The 23,562-nt window shown below is 44.3% G+C and overlaps 1 protein-coding gene across 1 annotated transcript in view; it reads right to left on the bottom strand.

Annotated features, from left to right (window-relative positions):
* The window catches only part of edil3 (EGF like repeats and discoidin domains 3), a 366,806-nt gene that overhangs the window by 20,508 nt on the left and 322,736 nt on the right, over positions 1 to 23,562 (bottom strand). The window lies entirely within an intron of this gene.

Genomic DNA, 23,562 nt, shown 5'->3' with positions numbered 1-23,562 from the left:
CTAAAAATGAATTGTGATACTGTGAGTTTCACACCACCATTGTTCATGAACAGGATGTCAGCCATTGATCATGCCACTTATTGTTTCTTATCTAATTCTCCTGTTCTCATAAAATTAGAATATTCTTATGCTTTAACCTTTAGTTAAAGCACTAGCTGTACTCGGTCACATATTGCTGTGGCCCAACCTGATTCAATAGGAAAGAAAGGATAGGGAATTGTGTTATTTCCTGCTGGGAGGTGCCATGGGCAGGAAGAAGCCAGGCTTAGAAGCTTTAAGGCTATTCAGTGTTAATCAAGCTGGCCAACTGATTCACACTTCTCCCACCCTGGACCTTCCACAGATATATTTATATAATTATTTTTTTAAATTATACTATAATACAGTTATAATATGATATAATAATAATAATAATAATAATAATAATAATAAGTATAATAAGTATAATAAGTATAATATAATAATATAATAAGTATAATAATAAAATATAATAATGTAATACAATTATAATAATATAATAAGTAATGGTATCTCTTGCTCACTTTTCTGTTGCCCACAATAAGGATTTTCACTCTCAGTATCCCTCCTTTCTGTGGATAGGCCACACAGCCCTGGCTTCGCGTAAGGCTGAACTGAGTGGTGAGGAGGCAGGCCTAGCTGTCCCTTGTGGTCCCACCTATGCCAGTTGCTAAAGAGAGGAGACTGCTTGGCTGTTGCTAGTGCTGTTGCTAAGGGGAGGAGCCGTCTGTTACGGTGCTTGCAAAGGGAGGAGGGGACTGCTTGGCCACTGTTAAGGAAGGAGAAGACTGGCCATTGCTAAGGGGTACAGTTTTACCTGTCTCAGGTGTGACAAGTTTGTGAAAGTAGGTATGTGAACTCATCAGTTTGAATGCTACATTGTGTTCAAATTTTATAGCAATCGGTGAAAATAGTTTGGGAGATATGATGTCCTCACAAATGGACATTATATTTTTATTTATATAGATTACAGTTACCTTTTCACATTTCCAGTTTTGACTTTTTCAGATTTGATTATTCATGAATTTGATTAAAACTGTTCTCTAGGAATCTTTAGGTCATATAATGTGACTCCATGGTAAACTTCCTCTAGCAGTGCTTAAGGACATCAAGATTTCTAGAACTAGGGATTTAGAACACCTCCCCAATCCGATTCCATAGTCATTTTCCTGTAGGATTGATCATAGAACCATGCCAAAACATTCCTAGAGAGGTAATCTCTCTGGGTGGAAAAACCCCAAGAAATGTCTTTATTTGCAATTTTTTTCACTTTCATGTGGGTCTTGTAATTCTAACCCGAGCCAAAGTGGAGTTCTGACTGTATTCATTTTCTCTTGCAGTAGCTGAGTATTTCTGTAGGACAGGCCAGATGATCAGTTAAGTTAAACAAAGATGCTGTAAGCTTTATTGTAAAACAAAATAACTCCATTTTTCTAGAACAAAGTTGCTTAGATAAAAGATCTTGATAAAACTTAATGTTGTTATTGATTTCTATAGCTTACAGTGAGGAAATTGTGGTTTGTTTTAATGGATTACTCATAGACAACAAAATATTGTTGCTACTTTAAGAAACTGAGGCATGTAGTAACTGTTGTGGCTCAGCCATCATGGCCCAGGTTTCATCAAGAGTTAGAGTTAGAAACTGATGAGGCAATGGAATTCGAGGACATTCCTACTTCAGTTCCAGGTCCCATGGCCTTGCAGGTGCTGGATATTGTGGAATATTGTGGGATATTGTGGTTAGCTGCTAAAATAATAATAATGAAATAAATCTGGCTATATTATGGTATGGCCAAACAAATCCTCTGTTTTAGTTATGTTGTAATTATTTCAGTTGCAATTATTTGATCTTTTTGCTTTGGAACTGAATGTCAACAGTGTGTTATCATCTTCAGATAGGTGTTGTTTTTGTTCTTGAAGCCCACATCAAACCCTACATATTTGATGGACCCTTTATGACAATATCTAAAGACTGTAGCTTCCTTCTTATAATAGCACCAAGAGAAAATAATGAATAAACATGTTAGGCTGAATTTGGAGAACATCTGATCAATCTTGTTGAGAGTAAGCCTGGGGTCCATAAGGGAAAGGAATACACACGCACGCACACACAGAGTATTTCATGAGATAGCACATCTCATAGGAAAGTGCCTTCCATTTATTGATTTTTTTCTGCATTATGTTTATATCTATCTTCCGTTTTCCAAAAAAGCTCAGCTGGCATACATGGCTTTTGACCCCCAGTCCCACCCTCAGATCATTACCTTCACAACAATCCAATGAAGTTGGTGAGGCTAAAAATTAGTGAATGACTCACCCAGGGCATCATCATAAAGGGCAGATGAAGTATCCCGTTTTTCTTGGCATCCAGGAGAAAAGATGGGGGCAGTGGGGTGAACCTGTTACCTTGCACACAATTCTCTCTCAGTAACACTTTCTCCATTATATGGGGAAAGTGTCACCCTCCTGGCAAGACCCTGTGCTGGCTCCATTGGAACCAGCACAAAACAGGAAGCCTCCCATGTTGGGGGAAAGCATTCAGTGACATTTCCACTCTGGTTGGGGATGGGATCTTCACCAGAAGTCACATGACATCATGTGACAGGGTGAAAGTATCCTAGGACGCTAAATTAATCCTGTCTGATGAATTCATTAGTGTGGTTCATGGTTCAAGAGTTCTTCAACCTTGATTTCTCGAATCCTAAATAAACTCTCTAATGAAGTCCTTTTCTACACGGTCATATACAATCCAGATTATCTGTTTCAAACTGGATTATATAACAGTGTAGAATTCAGTTCAAAGCAGATCATGTGGATTATCTGCTTTGATAATCTGGATTATATGGCAATGTAGAAGGGGTCTGAGGGCCCTTACAGACAGGCCAAAATTCAAGAGGAATTGGGATTTTAAATCCCACTTCCTCTCGGGATTGAAGCCACACAGCAGGCCTAAACCCCATGCTTTTACAGGTGTGGTGTCCAGATACTCACCCTTGCTGAGAGGGGGAGGCAGGCAGTGCCCATGATGCCCACCCTTTGCTGAGATTATCAGAGGTGGGCATCATGGGTACTGCCTGCCTCCCCCTCTCTTCCCCTACAAGTCCTGAAGCCTCTCTCCCTCCCTCTCTGCTACCTTGGAACAGTCAAAGGGAGGCTTTAGGTAGGAGAGGGAGGATTTCTCCTCCAAGGCCCCTTTGGTTCTTCCAGGGAGGAGGAAGAGAGGCAAAGGCTGCAGGTCTGCATGGAAGGCTTCATAAATTGAGAATGAAGGGGGGCAGAATGGAGTCTAGACAGGGGGAGGGAAGGAAAACATATGTGTTTCCATGTCTGCAGGGATATACAGGCATGGAAAGGTGATTTTTCTCAGGAAGAATTGGGTTTAAAGGGGAACTTTCAAACACGTGTTTTCCAGCCTTTGACCCAATTCCTCCTGATTCCTCCCGCATTTTGGCTAAACATTGTTTAGCCAACCCCCTTAACCCAGGTTAAATGTATATGTGTTGAAAGGCCCTGAGTCATCCACTGCTACTCCCTCTACTCCAGTACTATCTACTATGATTGACAGTAACTCTCTAGGTTCTCTGAAAGCCTTCTCTTTACTTGTAACTGTTAGTGGAGTGAGCAAGGATAAAACATGAAAAATTTGCATGCATAATATGTCTTCCAGCACTGAGACATTCTTTTCTTTGAAGTACAATACTGCTATCCATTAGATAATGCTTGGTACAAGCTCATGAAGATTTTGGACTTGTTCTTTTAAGTAATAAAACATTTGCTATTAGGCTGTTTTTAATGCCTTTGGATCTGAGTGATAATAAAGCTTTATTACCTTTTTAATCCTTTGAATATTAAGATGATGTTTTCATGTTTTGAATTTAAACGTGAAGCACTCTGAATGTCATAGCTTCATAACTGTTACTTACATTGCCTTTAAGGATATCATCAGAAATACTATCATTTCTGAAAAAACACATACACATTCTATAATATAAAGATATTAATAAAAATTAAGATTATTATTTTCAGTACTGAGTTATAGAAAGGTTAAAATTGACTCATATATTTTTTAATACTGGTAAAAATGTAATTGATATCTATAATTTGATATATAAGTATATAATTCTGAATCTGCACTCATCATAATTTCTAACCAAAGAGTAAACCATGGCAAGAAAATTCATCTAAGGGGAGCTATGAAGCTATTCATATCAGTTTTAGCTAGATCCATAAAAGATCCATCAAATTACAAATCCATCAAAGCATCTGTAAGAATAAGAAATAGAAACAAGCTTTGGAAATGTGGGAATGGGTTGTCTACCACTCCGTTTGTTTCATTCCTTGGGTTTTCTTCTGGGAATCACATACAAATGTCTCAATCTATTGCACATTCCAAATTCTGTTCAATAGCTAGAATTTTACTTAAAACTATGGATGTCTAAGCCCCACTGCTTTTTTTATTTACCTTTTCCTTTACATGTACTGTAGAAGATATGCTTCTTTCTACAATGGCACAACTTCTCAAATTAAGGTGGAAGAAGCACATTTTTATCATTGTCCCAGAAAGTTTCTTCTTGGCTACTTTTTGTTTTAGCAAGTTTGGTTTATATTTATTTATAATTACCTTTTAAAAAAGCACACAATAGCCTAAGTTTCATAGGTGGAAAATCAAAATAGAAATTTATTCCTGCAAATAACACATTTGGCAAGAAATAGACAGCTAGTGGGGAACTTTCAGCAGAAAATCGCAGGGATGCTTATTCCAAATAAGCAACCCTCATCTGACAAATTAAGAATGTCTTTTCAAACTATAATTAAATATTTTGACCTTTTAATTACTCCCTGATCTTCCAGTGGAGGGCTACACAGGGAATCACTACATTTGGAAGCTCCCCTCATTTCCCCCCATTATCCATCTTGATGAAAACTTCTTGAAAATCTATATGCTTTTGTATTTTTTTGGTAGGTAGAAATACATTGACCAGCTATGGATTTTAGTTTGCAATGTTCTCCTACTAGCTCTGTTTATACCATCTGTGAGTGATAACCCCATGGAATTATTCCCATGGGGCTTTATTGACACTGGCCAGTTAATCCAGGTTCAGTCCAAAAGGAAATGTCCAGAGGTGGCAACACACACTGTCAATCACCCACAGCAGCTGTGGCTACAAGTGGAGATAGTCTAGGTGAGCTGTGCTGGCTCTGCCAAAATATCACCTTTCCATTTGTGCTGTTACTATTCCTAGTCAGAACGTTGTGTCCCCTTCTACATATAATCTGGATTTTATATGGCAGTGTACAGGCCCGGAGCCAGGATTTTGTTTTGGGAGGGGCTGGGATTTTGGTTCGGGGGGGGGGGGGGGGCGCTGAGTCTGAGTGGGAGAGCGTCTATCCTAGCAAACCTTTTGTATCGTTATCCCAATACCCCCATGCATATGGGAAATATTGAGCATGGTGATCAGATCATGATATGAATATACGTAACAGTTTAAATAATAAATGTAAGGCCTTCTTGCGGACCACCCTGAGAATTTCAGGGGGGGGGGTGAAGCCTCTCAACCCCCCCCCCCCAGCTACATGCCTGTCAGTGTAGAAGGGGCCTTAAACAGGTACAATGCAATAAGTTGTTGTTAATTGCTGTCAAATTAACTCCAGTTTATGGTGACCCCAGGAATGAGAAACCTCCAAGTCACTCTATCATCAGAAGCTCTGCACAAATTTTGTAGACTCAGAATTGTGGCTTCCTTGATTAAATCTATTCATTTGTAATGTCTTCGTCTTTTCCTACTGCCTTCAACCTTACCAAATACCAGTCTTTTCTAGTGCCTCCAAAAGTGGGAGATGCATTTTAAAAGCTCAAAACCATCAGAATGAAGGCCTGAAAGTGGGGGTGGACAGCTGGATTCTTCAGATTTTTTTATTTAAACATCCTTGCTGGAAAATTACTTACTAAAACTGATGAACGTGTCAACCTAAGAACATCTGGAAATCACAATTACAATATGTTCTAAAGTGTTCATTTTATCACTAGAAGGGGACTTTGTTCAGTGATACATGTTGAGTGAGGGCCCTTCTACACAGCCTTAAAAAGCGGGATGGGAAATAGATTACCTGAGGCATCCAGATGACGTTTCAGGCTAATCCACTTGAAAAGTGGGAAACTGAATTCACTTAGTTTCATCCAACTTACAAATGTGGTAGGCTGACTGTACCTTACAATGATAATTACTTTATAAGTATAAATTTAACAGGATTGAGCCATAATAATTAATGTCAGAACCCTGGCAGCAGAGCACCAATAACCTTACACAGAGGCCAGTCTCTATCTAATATCTTTATTAAAGAAATATATAAAATCAATAAAAACAAGTGAAGAATATAGTTCAGAAGCAGACCTTTCAAATGAGGTCAAATATAGTCCAAAAATATATTGTCCAATAAATGATATTAGAGTTCAAAGTTTTAATGCACTTGACCGAAACACACACTTTGCCAAGCAATAGTGTGGGGAAATAACAGAGTCTTAGAGTCCAATGAAGCTTGACAACAAGGCTGGAAATAAACTTGATTCTTGGCTAGATCCGTGACTGGAGACAAGGCAAAACATGAAGCATGAAACAGAGTCCGTGGTAAAACCGTGAGACAGGGCAAGGCTTGAAGCTTGATCCGGGAAGCAAGGAACTGGGATTACGAAGTCCACACACGATCTCTCTCCTCAAGCTGATCAATTGACTCCGCAAAGAATCCCTCGCGCCAAACACCTATATTGGGTCTCGTTTTCCCGCCAACAGAACTCTTTCCCTAGAGAACGGGAAACGAAACCCAACTCTGTCCAGATGTGTGACTCCTTAGAATTTCCCAAGGGAAGCAGGCCTAATCAGCCATTTGTTTGGCAGCGATTCTCAGGCTTCTCCGATTAGCCTCCCTGACTCCCCTGTCTTTAGAATAAATTTCCCTCCTGGGAAACGGAGGGGAGTTCGACCCAAGGCCTGTTTGGCTGAATTCTTGAGGGCAAACATCAACATCCTGCAGGTGAAGAGACTCCGGCTCTTGCTGAACCGGCGAAAACCCCATGTTTTCCTCTTCGTCTGCCACAATAGTACTAGGAACAGGACTACATGGCCCATGAGTCATCCCACTATCCCCGCCCCCAAGGCCCCCCTCAAACAGGGCTCCTCTCCTCGAGTCGCGGGGCCACGGCTTGGTAGGGTATGCTGATGGAAGCGGCGGACTAAGTCGGGGGCATGGACTGTGGAAGCATCTTCCCAGGAGCGTTCTTCAGGGCCAAAACCCACCCAGTCAATGAGATACTGAAGGCGGCGGCGATGGAAGCGAGAATCCAAAATGTCCTGAACCTCGAACTCCTCCTCTCCGTCCACTAGAACAGGGGCGGGGGGCGGCCGACTCACGTCGGGGTGTACACCATCCGCCGGAAGGAGCAGGGAACGGTGGAACACCGGATGAATGTGCATGGAGCGCGGAAGTTGAAGTTTGAAAGTCACGGGGTTAAGTTGCGCCACCACTGGGTAGGGACCAATGAAACGGGCATCTAACGTCCGGCAGGGACGGTGGGAGGGCAAAAAGCAAGTGGACAACAGAACCCGATCTCCTACCTTGATCTCGGGGCCCGGCTGGCGATGGCCGTCAGCGTGGCGTTTGTAGTCCTCCTTGGCTTGATCCAGTTGTTGGTGTAAAAGTTCTTGTACTGCTGTGAGTTCCTGCAGCCTGTCCTCCGCTGCAGGGACTTCTGAGGTTTCAATGACAGAAGGAAAGAAACGTGGATGGAAACCGTAGTTTGCAAAGAACGGGGTTTCTTTAGTTGAAGCCTGGACACCATTGTTGTATGCAAACTCTGACAGAGGTAATAGGGAAGCCCAATTGTCCTGTTGGTAGTTTACATAACAGCGAAGGTATTGTTCCAAAGTGGCGTTGGTGCGCTCAGTTTGCCCATCCGTTTGGGGATGGTGAGCTGAAGATAAACGAGAGTCTATGCCCAATAGCTTTTGTAGTGCTTTCCAGAAACGAGAGGTGAATTGAGATCCACGGTCAGTGACTAAACTCTTGGGCAATCCTTAAGTGAGAATGGGAAACGTAGTCCTTGGCGAATCTGTTCTTGAGCCCATGCATCTGTCTGTTGACTGGCTCTAATTTCTTGAGTGCAAAGGGATTCTGGGTTAGGGAGAGTTGATTCAATTGGAGTGGATTTGGTGTTTCCCACTGTGAGCGTGGCAAAGTTTTCGGGTTGCAGCAATCGAGATTCTGAGGTCTCTCTGCGTCCTGCAGCATACTCTGGTTTTCGTGATAGAGCATCTGCTTACTTGGTCTGAGCCGGGGTCACATAATGGATCTGGAAGTCAAAAAACGTTCAAAGAAAAAAGCCCAGCGCTGCTGCCTTTGATTTAACTTTCGTGCGGTCCTTAGGTGCTCTAAATTTCGATGATCAGTATGAACTTCAATGGGGAATTTGGCCCCTTCCAACCAATGTCTCCAATTTTCAAAAGCTGCCTTTATGGCCAAAAGTTCTTTCTCCCAAATAGTGTAATTTCTCTCTGGGGCTGTTAGTTGACGGGAGTAATAGGCACAAGGATGAAGATGTTCTCCCACTGGTTGCATGAGTACAGCCCCAATTGCCACATCAGAGGCATCAGCCTGCACAACAAAAGGGGTTTTAGGATCAGGGTGCTGTAGAATTGGCTGGGTCGTGAATAACTGCTTTAGCTGGTGGAACCCTTTCTCTGCTTGCTCCGTCCAGCGGAAAGGCTGTTTCCCTCGGATGCAGCTGGTGATTGGGTCGATTGGTGCGAAGTCTGGGATGAATTTGCGGTAGTAGTTTGCAAACCCCAAGAAGCGCTGTACTTCCTTCTTGTTGGTTGGCGCCCGCCATTCCAATACTGCTGAAACCTGTGCCGGGTCCATGGAGAGCCCTAGTGGCGAGACGCGGTATTCCAGGAAGTCTACCTCTTGCAGATCAAAGGCGCATTTCTCTAACTTGGCATATAGTCCATGATCCCGCAATCGTTGTAGCACCATTCTGACGTGTTGCTCGTGTTCCGATTGTGATCTAGAATACACCAAAAAATCGTCCAAATATATGATCAAGAACCGATCTAGATAATCCTGGAAGATATCATTGACAAAATGCAGGAATGTTGCGGGAGCTCCGGATAAACCGTAATTCATGACTAGGGACTCAAATAATCCGAATTTGGTCTGGAAGGCGGTTTTCCATTCGTCCCCTTCTCTTATGCGAACTAGATTGTAAGCCCCGCGGAGATCCAGCTTGGTGTAAACCTTGGCCCCTCAGAGCCGGTCTAATAGGTCCGAGATCAGAGGCAGGGGATAGCGGTTCCGCTTCGTGATATTGTTCAATGCTCTATAGTCCACAACCAAGCGTAGGTCCCCTGACTTCTTTTTCACAAACAACACTGGAGAAGCTGCTGGGGATTGAGAGGGTCTGATGAACCCCTTGCGGAGGTTTGACTCTATGAACTCCCTGAGAGCTTCTTGCTCTGGTTCAGTCAGGGAGTAGAGGTGTCCTCGCGGAATTGGGGCCCCCTCCACCAGGTCAAAGGCACAGTTGTAGGGTCTATGTGGGGGTAGTTTCTCGGCTTCCTTTTCATTGAAAACATCCCAAAAGTCCGAATATTTCTTGGGCAAGGTGATGATGGGCTCTGCGTCTGTGGCATGGCAGACCTTGGCTACTAGACAATGGTTTTGGCAATATCTTGAGGCGAACTGCAGATCTCTGTTGGACCAGGAGATGTTTGGGTCGTGGAGTGTCAGCCATGGAATACCCAAAATCACAGGGAAGTGGGGAACCTCGGTAACGAAGAAAGAAATTTCTTCCATGTGTTCCTTATCCACACTCTGGTGGGTTCAGTCCATTGGCTTACTGGACCTGTCTTGAAATCATGATATTGTAATCTGTGATGACTCATGGGCCATGTAGTCCTGTTCCTAGTACTGTTGTGTCAGATGAAGAGGAAAACTTGGGTTTCCCACCGTTTCTGCCGGATTTGGAGCCCTTGCAGCTGCAGGATGTTTGCCCACAAGAAGTCAGCCAAACAAGCCTTGAGCAAAAATCTCCCCCATTTTCTCGCCGTCTTTATTATAATCAAGATAGAAGCGCTCAGGAGGCGACTCGCCGGAGCGCTAGGATAGCTGCCAGACAATTAGATGATTAAGTCTGTTTCCCTTGGGAAAGTTTAAGGAGTCATGCATCTGGACATAGCATAGGTTTCGGTTCTTGTTCCCCAGAGAAGGTGTTCTTTGGCGGGAAAACAAGATCCTATATAGGTGTTTGGACACAAAGGAATCCTTGCGGAGTCAATTCGTCAGCTTCGGGAGTAGATTGTGTGTGGACTACGCTACTCCAGTTTCCAGGACCTTGCTCTCGTTCCAGCCCTGCCTTGTTCCCTGGACCTCGCCACGGACCCTGTTCTTGCTCCTCGCTTCTTGTTGCCTTGAATCAAGCCTTGTTTGCCAAGAATCTAGTTTGCTTCCTAGCCTTGCATTAAGCTTCATGGACTAAAGGACCTTGTCATTTCCCCTCACTTTGCTTGGCAAAGTGTGTGTTTCGGTTATTGGATTACAACTTTGGACCTTAATATTTCATATTGGACATTGTTTTCCTGGACTATTTTTGACCTTTCCTGAAAGGTCTACTTCTGAACTATATTCTACACTTGTTTTTATTACTTTACATATTTCCTCAATAAAGATATTAGTTAGATTCTGGTCTCTGCGCATGGTTATTGGTGCTCTGCAGCCTGGGTCCTGACAGTTTGACTCCGCCACCTTAAGCACCAATTAACCTAGACCAGAATGTCTACTGGAACCGGGGCAGAAGCCCAACCACTCAGCTACACCATCTCCAAGGATGAAGTGGACAGAATCCGAGATACACTCCATAGGCAGGAGGGAGAAATACGGGGCTTGAAGGAACGTGGAGCCCGTCTCTCTGCCCTGGCGCTCCCTGCCCTGGAGAAGCTTCCAAGGTTCATGTTTTCCGTCGCCAATGCCAGGCATACCTAGAAGCCCGTCATGCCGAATTTCCCCAAGAAGACATCAAGGTGGCGTGGATTTACAGTCTCCTAGACGGGCCAGCGGCCAATTGGGCGACGGCGCTGTTTGATGAAGCCTCCCCACACCTAAGTTCCACGCAAAACTTCCTGAATCACCTTAAGGCGACTTGGGGGATCGAGGACAATTTAGAGGCGGCCGGCCACAAACTCCGGCACCTTCTCCAAGGGGACAGGCCCTTGTCCCAGTATATAGCCGAGTTCTGAGTGCTGGCCCAAAACACTGGTTGGAATGACATAGCCCTCAGAGGACAGTTTCGGGAGGGTCTCAACATCGAGATGTTGGAAGAAATCTCCAAGGTGGATCCCCCAAACTCCCTTGAAAGACTTATTGACCAATGTTTACGAGCCGAAGTCATGCTTGCCAACAGAAAACAGTGGCTCCGAGGCCAGAGTGGAAGAGCTGGAGCAAGACCTCCCGCTCCCGCCGGCATCCAGCCACGTCCAACGTGGAGACCCCCGCCACCAGCCCCATACCCCAGAGAAAGCGAGGAGGTGCCGATGCAGTTGGGCAATGTGCGTCCCAGATTAGACGTAGCCGAGAAGGCCCGCCGCCAACGTTTAAACCTCTGTTGGTACTGCGGAAACGGGGGCCACTTTGCCAGAGAGTGTCCAGCCAAAAGAAAGCCCGCCGCTCGTTTGGCGGCGGCGTCCTCCATGGAGACGGAGACGGCCGAGGCGGCTAGCGCAAAGCCGGCGGGGGAAGCCAACGACCGGTCGTAGAGAGGCTCGCCAACCCGGTCAGAAACCCCACTCAAGAGCCGCCAACCGGGGTCCTATTTCTCCTAGTGGTCACATTGTGGTCAGCGAAAAAAGGACCCGTCATGATCCATGCCATGATAGACTCAGGAGCGACAAACAATTTCATCGATAGAGAGTATGCCGACTCTCTGGGATTACAATATCACGATTTCAAGAACGCCCGGGTGGTGCAAGCCATAGATGGCCGCCCCCTAAAGACAGGTCCGGTAAGCCAATGGTCTGAACCCACCAGAATGTGGATAAGAGAACATATGGAAGAGATTTCCTTTTTTGTCACCGAGGTTCCTCACTTCCCTGTGATTTTGGGAATCCCATGGCTGACACTCCACGACCCCAGCATCTCTTGGACCAACAGAGAACTGCAGTTTGCTTCTAAATATTGCCAAAACCATTGTCTTGTAGCCAAGGTCTGCCATGCCACAGACGCTGAATCCATCATCACCTTGCCCAAGAAATACTCAGATTTTTGGGATGTTTTCAATGAGAAGGAAGCCGAGAAACTACCCCCGCATAGGCCTTATGATTGTGCCATTGACTTGGTGGAGGAGGCCCCGATCCCGCGAGGACACCTATACTCCCTGACTGAACCAGAGCAAGAAGCTCTCAGGGAGTTCATAGAGTCAAATCTTCGCAAGGGATTCATCAGACCCTCTCAATCCCCAGCTGCCTCCCCGGTGATGTTTGTAAAAAAGAAGTCAGGGGACCTATGCTTGGTTGTGGACTATAGAGCATTGAATAATATCACGAAGCGGAACTGCTATCCCCTGCCTTTAATCTCGGATCTATTAGACCGGCTTCGAGGGGCCAAGGTTTACACCAAGCTGGATCTTCGGGGGGCTTACAATCTAGTTCGCATCAGGGAGGGGGACGAGTGGAAAACCGCCTTCCAGACCAAATTCGGATTATTCGAGTCCCTAGTCATGAATTATGGTTTATGTGGAGCTCCCGCAACGTTCCAGCACTTTGTCAACGATATCTTTCAGGACTATCTAGATCGGTTCCTGATCATCTACTTGGACGATTTTTTGGTGTTTTCTAGATCACAATCAGAACATGAGAAGCACGTCAGAATGGTGTTACAACGTTTGCGGGATCATGAACTATATGCCAAGTTGGAAAAATGCGCCTTTGATCTTGAAGAGGTTGATTTCCTGGGATACCGTGTCTCGCCACAAGGACTCTCCATGGACCCGGCAAAGGTTTCAGCAGTATTGGAATGGCGGGCGCCAACCAACAAGAAAAAGGTGCAACGTTTCTTGGGGTTCGCGAACTACTACCGCAAGTTCATTCCGGACTTTGCCCGCTGGTCTGACCCAATCACCAGCTGCATCCGTGGAAAACAGCCTTTCCGCTGGACGGAGCAAGCAGAGAAAGGGTTCCAGCAACTAAAGAAATTATTCACGACCCAGCCAATTCTACAGCACCCTGATCCTAAAACCCCTTTTGTTGTGCAGGCTGACGCCTCCGATGTGGCAATTGGGGCTGTACTCTTGCAACCAGTGGGAGAACATCTTCATCCTTGTGCCTTTTACTCCCGTCAACTAACAGCCTCAGAGAGAAATTACACTATTTGGGAGAAGGAACTTTTGGCCATAAAAGCAGCCTTTGAAAATTGGAGACATTGGTTAGAAGGGGCCAAATTTCCCATTGAGGTCCATACTGACCATCGTAATTTAGAGCATCTAAGAACTGCCCGCAAGTTAAATCAGAGGCAGCAGCGCTGGGCTTTATTCTTTGAGCGTTTTGACTTCCAGATCCATTATGTAACCCCAGCTCAGACCAAGCAAGCAGATGCTCTATCACGGAAGCCAGAGTATGCTGCAGGGCGCAAAGAGACCTTTGAATCCCAATTGCTGCAGACCGGGAACTTTGCCACGCTCACAGTGGGAAACACCAAATCCACTCCAATTGAACCAACTCCCTCTACTCCAGGACCCCTTTGTGCTCAAGAAATTAGAGCCAGTCAACAAGCAGACGCCTGGGCTCAAGATCAATTTCGCCAAGGACTACGTTTCCCTTTCTCTCTTAAGGATGGACTATTATGCTACAGAAATCATGTCTACATCCCTCCAGGACCAGGCAGAGAAAAGGCTCTTCGCCTGTGTCACGACTGCAAGCCAGCAGGGCATTTTGGACTATTTAAAACCATGCATTTGATCCTACGAGATTTTTGGTGGCCCAAAATCCGCAAGGATGTGGAAAAATATGTCAATACCTGCCCGGTATGCCAGCGTTCCAAGACAAGAAGGGAGAAGCCCTCAGGGCTACTGCATCCCCTTCCTACTCCATCTCGTCCATGGGAGATAATTTCTGCGGATTTTATCACTGATCTACCACCTTCCCTTGGATTCACCACGATCCTAGTGGTGGTGGACCTTTTTACCAAATTGGCCCATTTCATTCCCTGCGATGGCCTCCCCATGGCCAAAGAGACTACAGATTTATTCCTTCAACATGTTTTCAGACTACATGGATTGCCCAAGAGTTTAGTCACAGACCGTGGATCTCAATTCACCTCTCGTTTCTGGAAGGCACTACAAAAACTATTGGGCATAGACTCTCGTTTATCTTCAGCTCACCATCCTCAAACGGATGGGCAAACTGAGCGCACCAATGCCACTTTGGAACAATACCTTCGTTGTTATGTAAACTATCAGCAGGACAATTGGGCTTCCCTGTTATCTCTGTCAGAGTTTGCCTACAACAATGGTGTCCAGGCTTCAACTAAGGAAACCCCGTTCTTTGCAAACTACGGCTTCCATCCACGTTTCTTTCCTCCTGTCATTGAAACCTCAGAAGTCCCCGCAGCGGAGGACTGGCTACAAGAACTCACAACGGTGCAACAACTATTGCTCCAGCAACTGGATCAAGCCAAGGAGGACTATAAACGCCACGCTGACAGTCATCGCCAGCCGGGCCCCGAGATCAAGGTAGGAGATCGGGTTCTTTTGTCCACTCGCTTTTTGCCCTCCCACCGTCCCTGCCGGAAGCTAGATGCCCGTTTCATTGGTCCTTATCCAGTGGTGGCGCAACTTAACCCCGTGACTTTCAAACTTCAACTTCCGCGCTCCATGCGCATTCATCCAGTGTTTCATCGCTCCCTGCTCCTTCCGGCGGATGGTGTGCGCCCCGATGCAGACCTGCCGGCCCGCACTCCTGTTTTGGTGGATGGGGAGGAGGAATTCGAGGTTCAGGACATTTTGGATTCTCGCTTCCACCGCCGCCGCCTTCAGTATCTCATTGACTGGGTGGGTTTTGGCCCCGAAGAACGCTCTTGGGAAGACGCTTCCACAGTCCATGCCCCCGATTTAGCCCGCCGCTTCTATCAGGCCTACCCTGCCAAGCCGCGGCCCCGCACCTCGGGAAGGGAGCCCATTTTTGAGGGGGGCCTTGAGGAGGGGGATAGTGTGATGACTCATGGGCCATGTAGTCCTGTTCCTAGTACTGTTGTGTCAGATGAAGAGGAAAACTTGGGTTTCCCACCGTTTCTGCCGGATTTGGAGCCCTTGCAACTGCAGGATGTTTGCCCACAAGAAGTCAGCCAAACAAGCCTTGAGCAAAAATCTCCCCCATTTTCTCGCCGTCTTTATTATAATTAAGATAGAAGCGCTCGGGAGGCGACTCGCCGGAGCGCTAGTATAGCTGCCAGACAATTAGATGATTAAGTCTGTTTCCCTTGGGAAAGTTTAAGGAGTCATGCATCTGGACACAGCATAGGTTTCGGTTCTTGTTCCCCAGAGAAGGTGTTCTTTGGCGGGAAAACAAGATCCTATATAGGTGTTTGGACACAAAGGAATCCTTGCGGAGTCAATTCGTCAGCTTCGGGAGTAGATTGTGTGTGGACTACGCTACTCCAGTTTCCAGGACCTTGCTCTTGTTCCAGCCCTGCCTTGTTCCCCGGACCTCGCCACGGATTTCGCCACGGACCCTGTTCTTGCTCCTCGCTTCTTGTTGCCTTGAATCAAGCCTTGTTTACCAAGAATCTAGTTTGCTTCCTAGCCTTGCATTAAGCTTCATGGACTAAAGGACCTTGTCATTTCCCCTCACTTTGCTTGGCAAAGTGTGTGTTTCGGTTATTGGATTACAACTTTGGACCTTAATATTTCATATTGGACATTGTTTTCCTGGACTATTTTTGACCTTTCCTGAAAGGTCTACTTCTGAACTATATTCTACACTTGTTTTTATTAACTTTACATATTTCCTCAATAAAGATATTAGTTAGATTCTGGTCTCTGCGCATGGTTATTGGTGCTCTGCAGCCTGGGTCCTGACATAATCCCAGAGAGTCGGCATACGCTCTATCGATGAAATTGTTTGTTGCTCCTGAGTCTATCATGGCATGGATCATGACAGGCCCCTTTTTCACTGACCACAGCGTGACCACCAGGAGAAATAGGACCCCGGTTTGTGGCTCTTGAGTGGGGTTTTTGACCGGGTTGGCAAGCCTCTCTACGCCCGGTCGCTGGCTTCCCCCGCCGGCTTCGCTCCAGCCGCCTCGGCCACCTCCGGCTCTGCGGAGGACGCTGCCGCCAGGCGGGCGGCGGGCTTCTTTTTGGCTGGACATTCTCTGGTGAAGTAGCCCCCATTCCCACAGTACCAACACAGATTCAAACGTTGGCGGCGGGCCTTTTCGGCAACATCTAGTCTGGGGCGCACATTGCCCAACTGCATCGGCTCCTCCTCGCTTCCCATGGGGTTTGGGGCTGGCGGTGGGGATCTCCATACTGGACGTGGCTGAACACTGGCTGAAGCGGGGGGTTTCACTCCGGCTCTTCCACTCTGGCCTCGGAGCCACTGTTTTTTGTTGGCAAGCAGGACTTTGGCTCGTAAACACTGGTTGATGAGTCTCTCAAGAGTCCCTGGGGGATCCACCTTAGAGATTTCTTCCTGCATCTCGATGTTGAGGCCCTCGTGAAACTGTCCTCTGAGGGCTATATCGTTCCAGCCGGTGCTCTGAGCCAGCACCCGGAACTCGGCTATGTACCGGGACAACGGCCTGTCCCCTTGGAAGAGACACCGGAGTTTATGGCCGGCCGCCTCCTCGTCGTCCTCGATCCCCCAGGTCTTTCGAAGGTGGTTCAAGAAATTTTGCGCGGTGTTTAGATGCGTGGAACCCGCATCATATAGCACCATTGCCCAAGTGGCTGCAGGCCCATCTAGGAGACTGAAGATCCACGCCACTTTGACATCTTCTTGGGGAAACTCGGCTTGGCGGGCTTCTAAGTACGCCTGGCACTGGTGACGGAAAACATGAACTTTGGAGGCTTCTCCAGAAAACTTGGTTGGTAGCGCTAGGGCAGGGAGACAGGCTCCGCGTTCCTTCAAGCCCCGTATTTCTCCCTCCTGCGTTCGGAGTGTGTCCCGGATTCGATTGAATTCATCTTGGGAAATGGTGTAACTGGGTGGTTGAGCCTCCGCTCCGGTTCCTGTAGACATTCTGGCCTTAGGTTGTTTGGTGCTTAAGGTGGCGGAGTCAAACTGTCAGAACCCTGGCAGCAGAGCACCAATAACCTTACACAGAGGCCAGTCTCTATCTAATATCTTTATTAAAGAAATATATAAAATCAATAAAAACAAGTGAAGAATATAGTTCAGAAGCAGACCTTTCAAATGAGGTCAAATATAGTCCAAAAATATATTGTCCAATAAATGATATTAGAGTTCAAAGTTTTAATCCACTTGACCGAAACACACACTTTGCCAAGCAATAGTGTGGGGAAATAACAGAGTCTTAGAGTCCAATGAAGCTTGACAACAAGGCTGGAAATAAACTTGATTCTTGGCTAGATCTGTGACTGGAGACAAGGCAAAACATGAAGCATGAAACAGAGTCCATGGTAAAACCGTGAGACAGGGCAAGGCTTGAAGCTTGATCCGGGAAGCAAGGAACTGGGATTACGAAGTCCACACACGATCTCTCTCCTCAAGCTGATCAATTGACTCCGCAAAGAATCCCTCGCGCCAAACACCTATATTGGGTCTCGTTTTCCCGCCAACAGAACTCTTTCCCTAGAGAACGGGAAACGAAACCCAACTCTGTCCAGATGTGTGACTTCTTAGAATTTCCCAAGGGAAGCAGGCCTAATCAGCCATTTGTTTGGCAGCGATTCTCAGGCTTCTCCGATTAGCCTCCCTGACTCCCCTGTCTTTAGAATAAATTTCCCTCCTGGGAAACGGAGGGGAGTTCTGCCCAAGGCCTGTTTGGCTGAATTCTTGAGGGCAAACATCAACATCCTGCAGGTGAAGAGACTCCGGCTCTTGCTGAACCGGCGAAAACCCCATGTTTTCCTCTTCGTCTGCCACAATAGTACTAGGAACAGGACTACAAGGCCCATGAGTCATCACACTTAAAATGAAATAATGTGGAGATGCACTACATGTTGAGTTACTGATCTAACAGTTTACATAATGATAAAGTCTCAAAGAGATTTTACAGAAATATTTGGAGTAATAAAAAGCTGATCTGTGGGAAATGGAAATTGGAAGTAAAAATAAGAAAAGAATAAAATGGAGTATAAACAACCCAAATCTGAAGTAGTAGAGTTAAAAAAATGTTTCTAAATACATACAATAAATATTATGTATTCTGCAGCTATAAAGTGTCTGGGAATGTAAGAAGAGAAATAACTAAATCATAATCCTCATATAATTTTGTGTAAAATATTTAAATTCTACTATAAACAATTACACATCCTATGGTGCTTATCTGGATTACATCCAATATTTAACTAATTTTCTGTCCAAAAGTGATTGGTGTCTTTCTTGATAGTTAATTAACTAAAAAAAGTTCATCTGTTAGTTTCTAGGGAACCACAAATTATAGTTTTGGAGCACTAGCTAACTATTAAAATATCAGTTGTATTTTTATTTCATGTCTACAAATGGTTTTCATTTTGCTGTGTCTCAGTAAGATGAGACACATTAAAAACAGAACAAAAACTTCATTTATGATCATGTAGATGTCTCTTATTTACATAATTTCTTAAAGAGAAAGACCAAATGGCTACGTTTACTGTCATTTGCTCTCTTTGTCCTCATCTTCATATAGGGTCTTACATCTTACCTGCTTTCTAGACTGGGCTTCCTCTTCAGGATCTTTGTAGATTTTGATTAAACATACAATTGGACCAAGCTTGGTGTGGTACAAGCATCCAGTTAGTCAGTCTGTTGCAGCCAGTTAGTCAGGCTGCAATATCTTCCACGTCAAAGGTTAAGGAAACTTAGTCTAAGGTTGAGGAAACTCAGTTTAAGAAGTCAAAGTTTAAAAAGCTAAAGATTGAAGAAATTCAGTTCAAGACTTTGGGAAATAAGTTTGAAGCATTAAGATATCAAGTTTACAATTTAAAGAAGAAAAGAGACTTAACAGAAGGTCTTAATAGAGGGTAAAGTCAAATAAAGTACACAGAAAGGAGGTTGAAAAGAAGATCTCTTTGGAAGTAGTCAAGAGGAGCCCAATTAAGTCCTGAGCCTTCATCTATTACTTCAAGTAATCATGTGTTAGTCAGACCTTGGGAGGAGTTAGGGTACTAATCTTAAATACTATTAAATTAATATTTTGTTAACTATTAAACCTTTTATTGTGAGTTTCCAATCCTGTTCTTGCCAAAAATAGGACACCTGAGAATGTTTGCTGGGGGGGGGGGGGAGGGCAGAACAATGGCTGGCAGGCTTTCTCAAAAAATGTGGCTATACACCATATCACAACCATTTTTGGATTTACTTGGACTATTTGCCACAGGTAAATCTGCTACCTGTTGACCTGATATAATCAGATTCAAAACCAATTACCTCCCAGTCATTTTAGGTAAAAATGAAAACCACTGGGAGTCCAGGGCAGAGCCTATGGTGTCTAAGGGAATATCTACACAATAGAATTAATGCAGTTTGCCATGGCTCAATGTTGTGGAACCCTGGGAGTAGTAGTTTCACAAAGTCTTTAGACTTTTCTGCCAATTAATGCTGCCACGTCACTAAACTTTGACTCCCAGGCAGGCCCGTAACCAGGATTTTGATTTGGGAGGGGCTGGGATTTTGGTTCGGGGGGTAGGGCTGAGTCTGGGTGCGAGAGGATGTACCCTAGCAAACCTTTTGTATCGTTATCCCAATACCCCCATGCATATGGGATATATTGAGCATGGTGATCAGATCATGATATGAATAAATATAATGTCGCACCTCAGAATAGTTCACCTTGCTATTGATACCAAGTCACACACAGAAGGTAGTCTTTTGTAATTTTATTGAGCAAAAGCAAATATATAAATCAAAGCAGGCAAATGTAAAGTTCTCAAAGTTGTTGTGAAAGAGTCAGTAAAATCCAATAATCCATAGGCAAAACAATAGTCAGTAAATCCACAAGAACAAAGGCCCAAAGGTTACAAAGATCCAGGAACAGGAGAAACTCTAAGGCAGGGAAGCATGGACATCCACTCAGATGAAGCAAGAATTTGCTTTGACAATGATCTGTCTCAAAACACACACTTTTAAAAGCAACCCAAAAATGCATTTCTTTTTCCTTCAGAGGCCTCTTGCTTTCCAGCCAATCAAAAACTACGACGAGGCTGAGACATTCCTTTCCATTGCAAGTGATCTGCTCTAGATAGTGATGGCGCTCCTTCAAGGCTTTCTACCTCATTATCTCCTCGCACCTGAACTGGGGCCTGAGACATCTCCGGCTCATTATTTCCCATGGGAATGTCATCCTGGCTGTTATCTATGACCGGTGGTTCAAAAGTTCATCCTCAAGCTGCATTTCTTGAGCCTCTGAATCAGCCTGTATAATTCCAATCCCCTTGCCATCATTTTGAAATTCATCCTGCATCCCATCATCTGGCTCTTGTATCTGAAACCCAGAATCACCTTCTTCATCCTCACTATGGCTCTGCAGGCTATGCTGTTGCTGAGTCACAACACATAACAGTTTAAATAATAAATGTAAGGCCTTTTCACAGACCACCCTGCGAATTTCAGGGGGGGGGGAGGCTGAAGCCCCTCACGCCCCCCCCCCCCCAGCTACATGCCTGCTCCTAGGGTTTCATAGTATTGAGCCTTGGTAGCTTTTTTCATGTCAGGAGCAACTTGAGAAACTGCAAATCACTTCTGGTGTGAGAGAATTGGCCATCTGCAAGGACGTTGCCCAGGGGACACTTGGATGTTTAATGTTTTACCATCCTGTGGGAGGCTTCTCCCACGTCCCTACAAGGGGAACTAGAGCTGACAGATGAGAGCTCACCTCACTCCTTGGATTCAAACTGCCTACCTTTCAGTCAGCAGTCCTGCTGGCACAAGAGCTTAACTAGTTGTGCCACCGGGGGCTCCACCTTGGTAGCTAAAGTCAGCTAAACTGTCAGTCCAAAGATTTCTGTAAAAGTAATTGCAAATGAGGTTGAGGACATATTATTTTCTGTACAAAGAATTTCAAATGGGGATAAGGACATGGTATTTTGTACTTTGCCTCAGGCAGGGAAGTATCTTGAGCTGCCCTTGCCTGCAGCCTTTAAAACGCTTATATGTGTTCTTTGTAGCTCATTCGTTTTTCAACACTTCTTATGCATTCAACACCAGTGGCAGCTTTCAGATATGCCAGTTACTCAAGAAATAGGTCATTACAACATTTGAATGATGGAGATTTAAAAGTCCAACTTTTAAATAAGTAATGCATACAACCAATACACTCCATCAAAAATACCATATAAACCTACTCCAGCAACTGGAGAAATGTTTAAAATTAGTGTAGTATAATTTATCTTAAACCGTGTTACTCTAAAAATAATTTACACAATATTTTCCAAATCTCTGAAATGGTACGTTTTTTAAAATACAGTAGAGTCTCACTTATCCAACACTCGCTTATCCAAGGTTCTGGATTATCGTAGATACAGTAATTACAACATAACATTACTGTATATTGAACTACTTTTTCTGTCAAATTTGTTGTATAACATGGTGTTTTGGTGCTTAATTTGTAAAATCATGACCTAATTTGATGTTTAATAGGCTTTTCCTTAATCCCTCCTTATTATCCAAGATATTCATTTATCCAAGGTTCTGCTGGCCCGTTTAGCTTGGATAAGTGAGACTCTACTGTAGTGCAACTGACATACAAACACTGAAAATAAAACTTAGTGGGTTCAGTGATGATTTCCCATACTGTAATGCTATGTAGTCTCTTTTATGGGTTGCAAACACATCAATAAGTGTGACTTAAGGAAAATTAAAGCAAGGAAAACAAGAAAAAATATTAGCTGTCTTGCAAGTTGACACTTACACTCCTACCAATATCACAAACTCAGACAATATTTCCATAAATTACTTTCATTTTATGCCCTTTAAATGGATTTCCAGTAGCAGATGCCCCACTTGCATATTGGAATGCACTGCTGTGCAGACTGATACCAACAGAGATGTTGCTGTTGGATCAGAATAAGAGCATATTTTGCACACTTTTCCTCTGTGAGGTGTGCCTTGTCATAGTGCCTTAGCCCAAATGGAATTCCAGGAGGCATTTCGACACCCCGTTAGTTATCTCCCTAACAAGTGCTTCTTCTGCTTGATGGTATACGGATGTCTGCAATATAATTTGCTCACCCCCTCTCTTCTTTCATGAGCGATTTTTCAAGGAGCACCGTATTACTTTGTCTTGATCCCTCTGAGAGAATTGCAACTAACTGAGAATTTGACAGACAAATGTATGTGCACTGGGACAAGGGATAAGTCTAATGTTCTTCAAATGTCACATTTTAACAGGCTAGCTTTATTACCTTTCCCTTCATAATAACAATTCTTAGCACTTATCTCTGGATTAAGGAAATCTCCAGACATCCTTGGACTTTCATTCCCACAATGGATAGAGCTGATGGGAGTCACAGCTCCCATTTTTTTTTACTTTGCGTCCCTTCCCTCGATGTTCAGTATGCAATTTTCAGTATCATTGCAAGATGTGATACGTCCTATTGGAATGGAATATTGATGATAAGGAGTATTATGACTACAGCTATATTTTCATTTAGGAAATTCTGATTCGCAATGCCATCTCTTAGCTTCTTGTTTCAAATTGTCCAAGGATCCTCTAGCATAGAATTCTCTCTTAATTGTTTTCACCACTTGCAGTGTGGATTATCAAATATAAACTAGATACAGTATAGTGCTGAAAGCTGTACAGTATTTGATTTTTTTTAAAAAAAGCAGTCCCCATGTAGTTATATTTAGTTGTAATCTTTGCAGAACCATAAAAAAGTATAAGGGACTCTATAGAGTGGACAACCAGGATCTTACAGGAGACCTGCAAAGAAAAGATGGGGGCAGTATCTGTGTTTGTGTGTGTGTGTGTGTGTGTGTATGTGTGTTTTGTTCCCCAGAGATTGGACTGGCATAGTATTTTTCTTCCTGGAAATAGCATATAACCATCATACTTAATAGCTATTAATACTTTTATTTTCTGTGCATTTTCCCAATGTCTTTTACAAGTTATTTAATATGGCAACTATGCATTGCAAGAATGGCTGGGCAAAATCACAGTTTCAAAGGGCCAATTTTCCACCCATTGCAGACTGCACTCTGCTGTCTAAAACTGAAAGTAATCACAAGATAAGTTTTGGTTTAACTTCCAATTTTTCGCTTCTAAAAACCAAAACATTGGGGGGGGGGGTAGATCTCGTTTTAAAGGAGTAGCATGATTCCTTGAAATCTCTTCCTCACTAGG

This window comes from Anolis carolinensis, chromosome 2, assembly GCF_035594765.1.
Source record: "Anolis carolinensis isolate JA03-04 chromosome 2, rAnoCar3.1.pri, whole genome shotgun sequence".
NCBI classification, from domain to species: Eukaryota; Metazoa; Chordata; class Lepidosauria; order Squamata; family Dactyloidae; genus Anolis; species Anolis carolinensis.
This window is presented reverse-complemented; position numbering and strand designations above follow the sequence as displayed.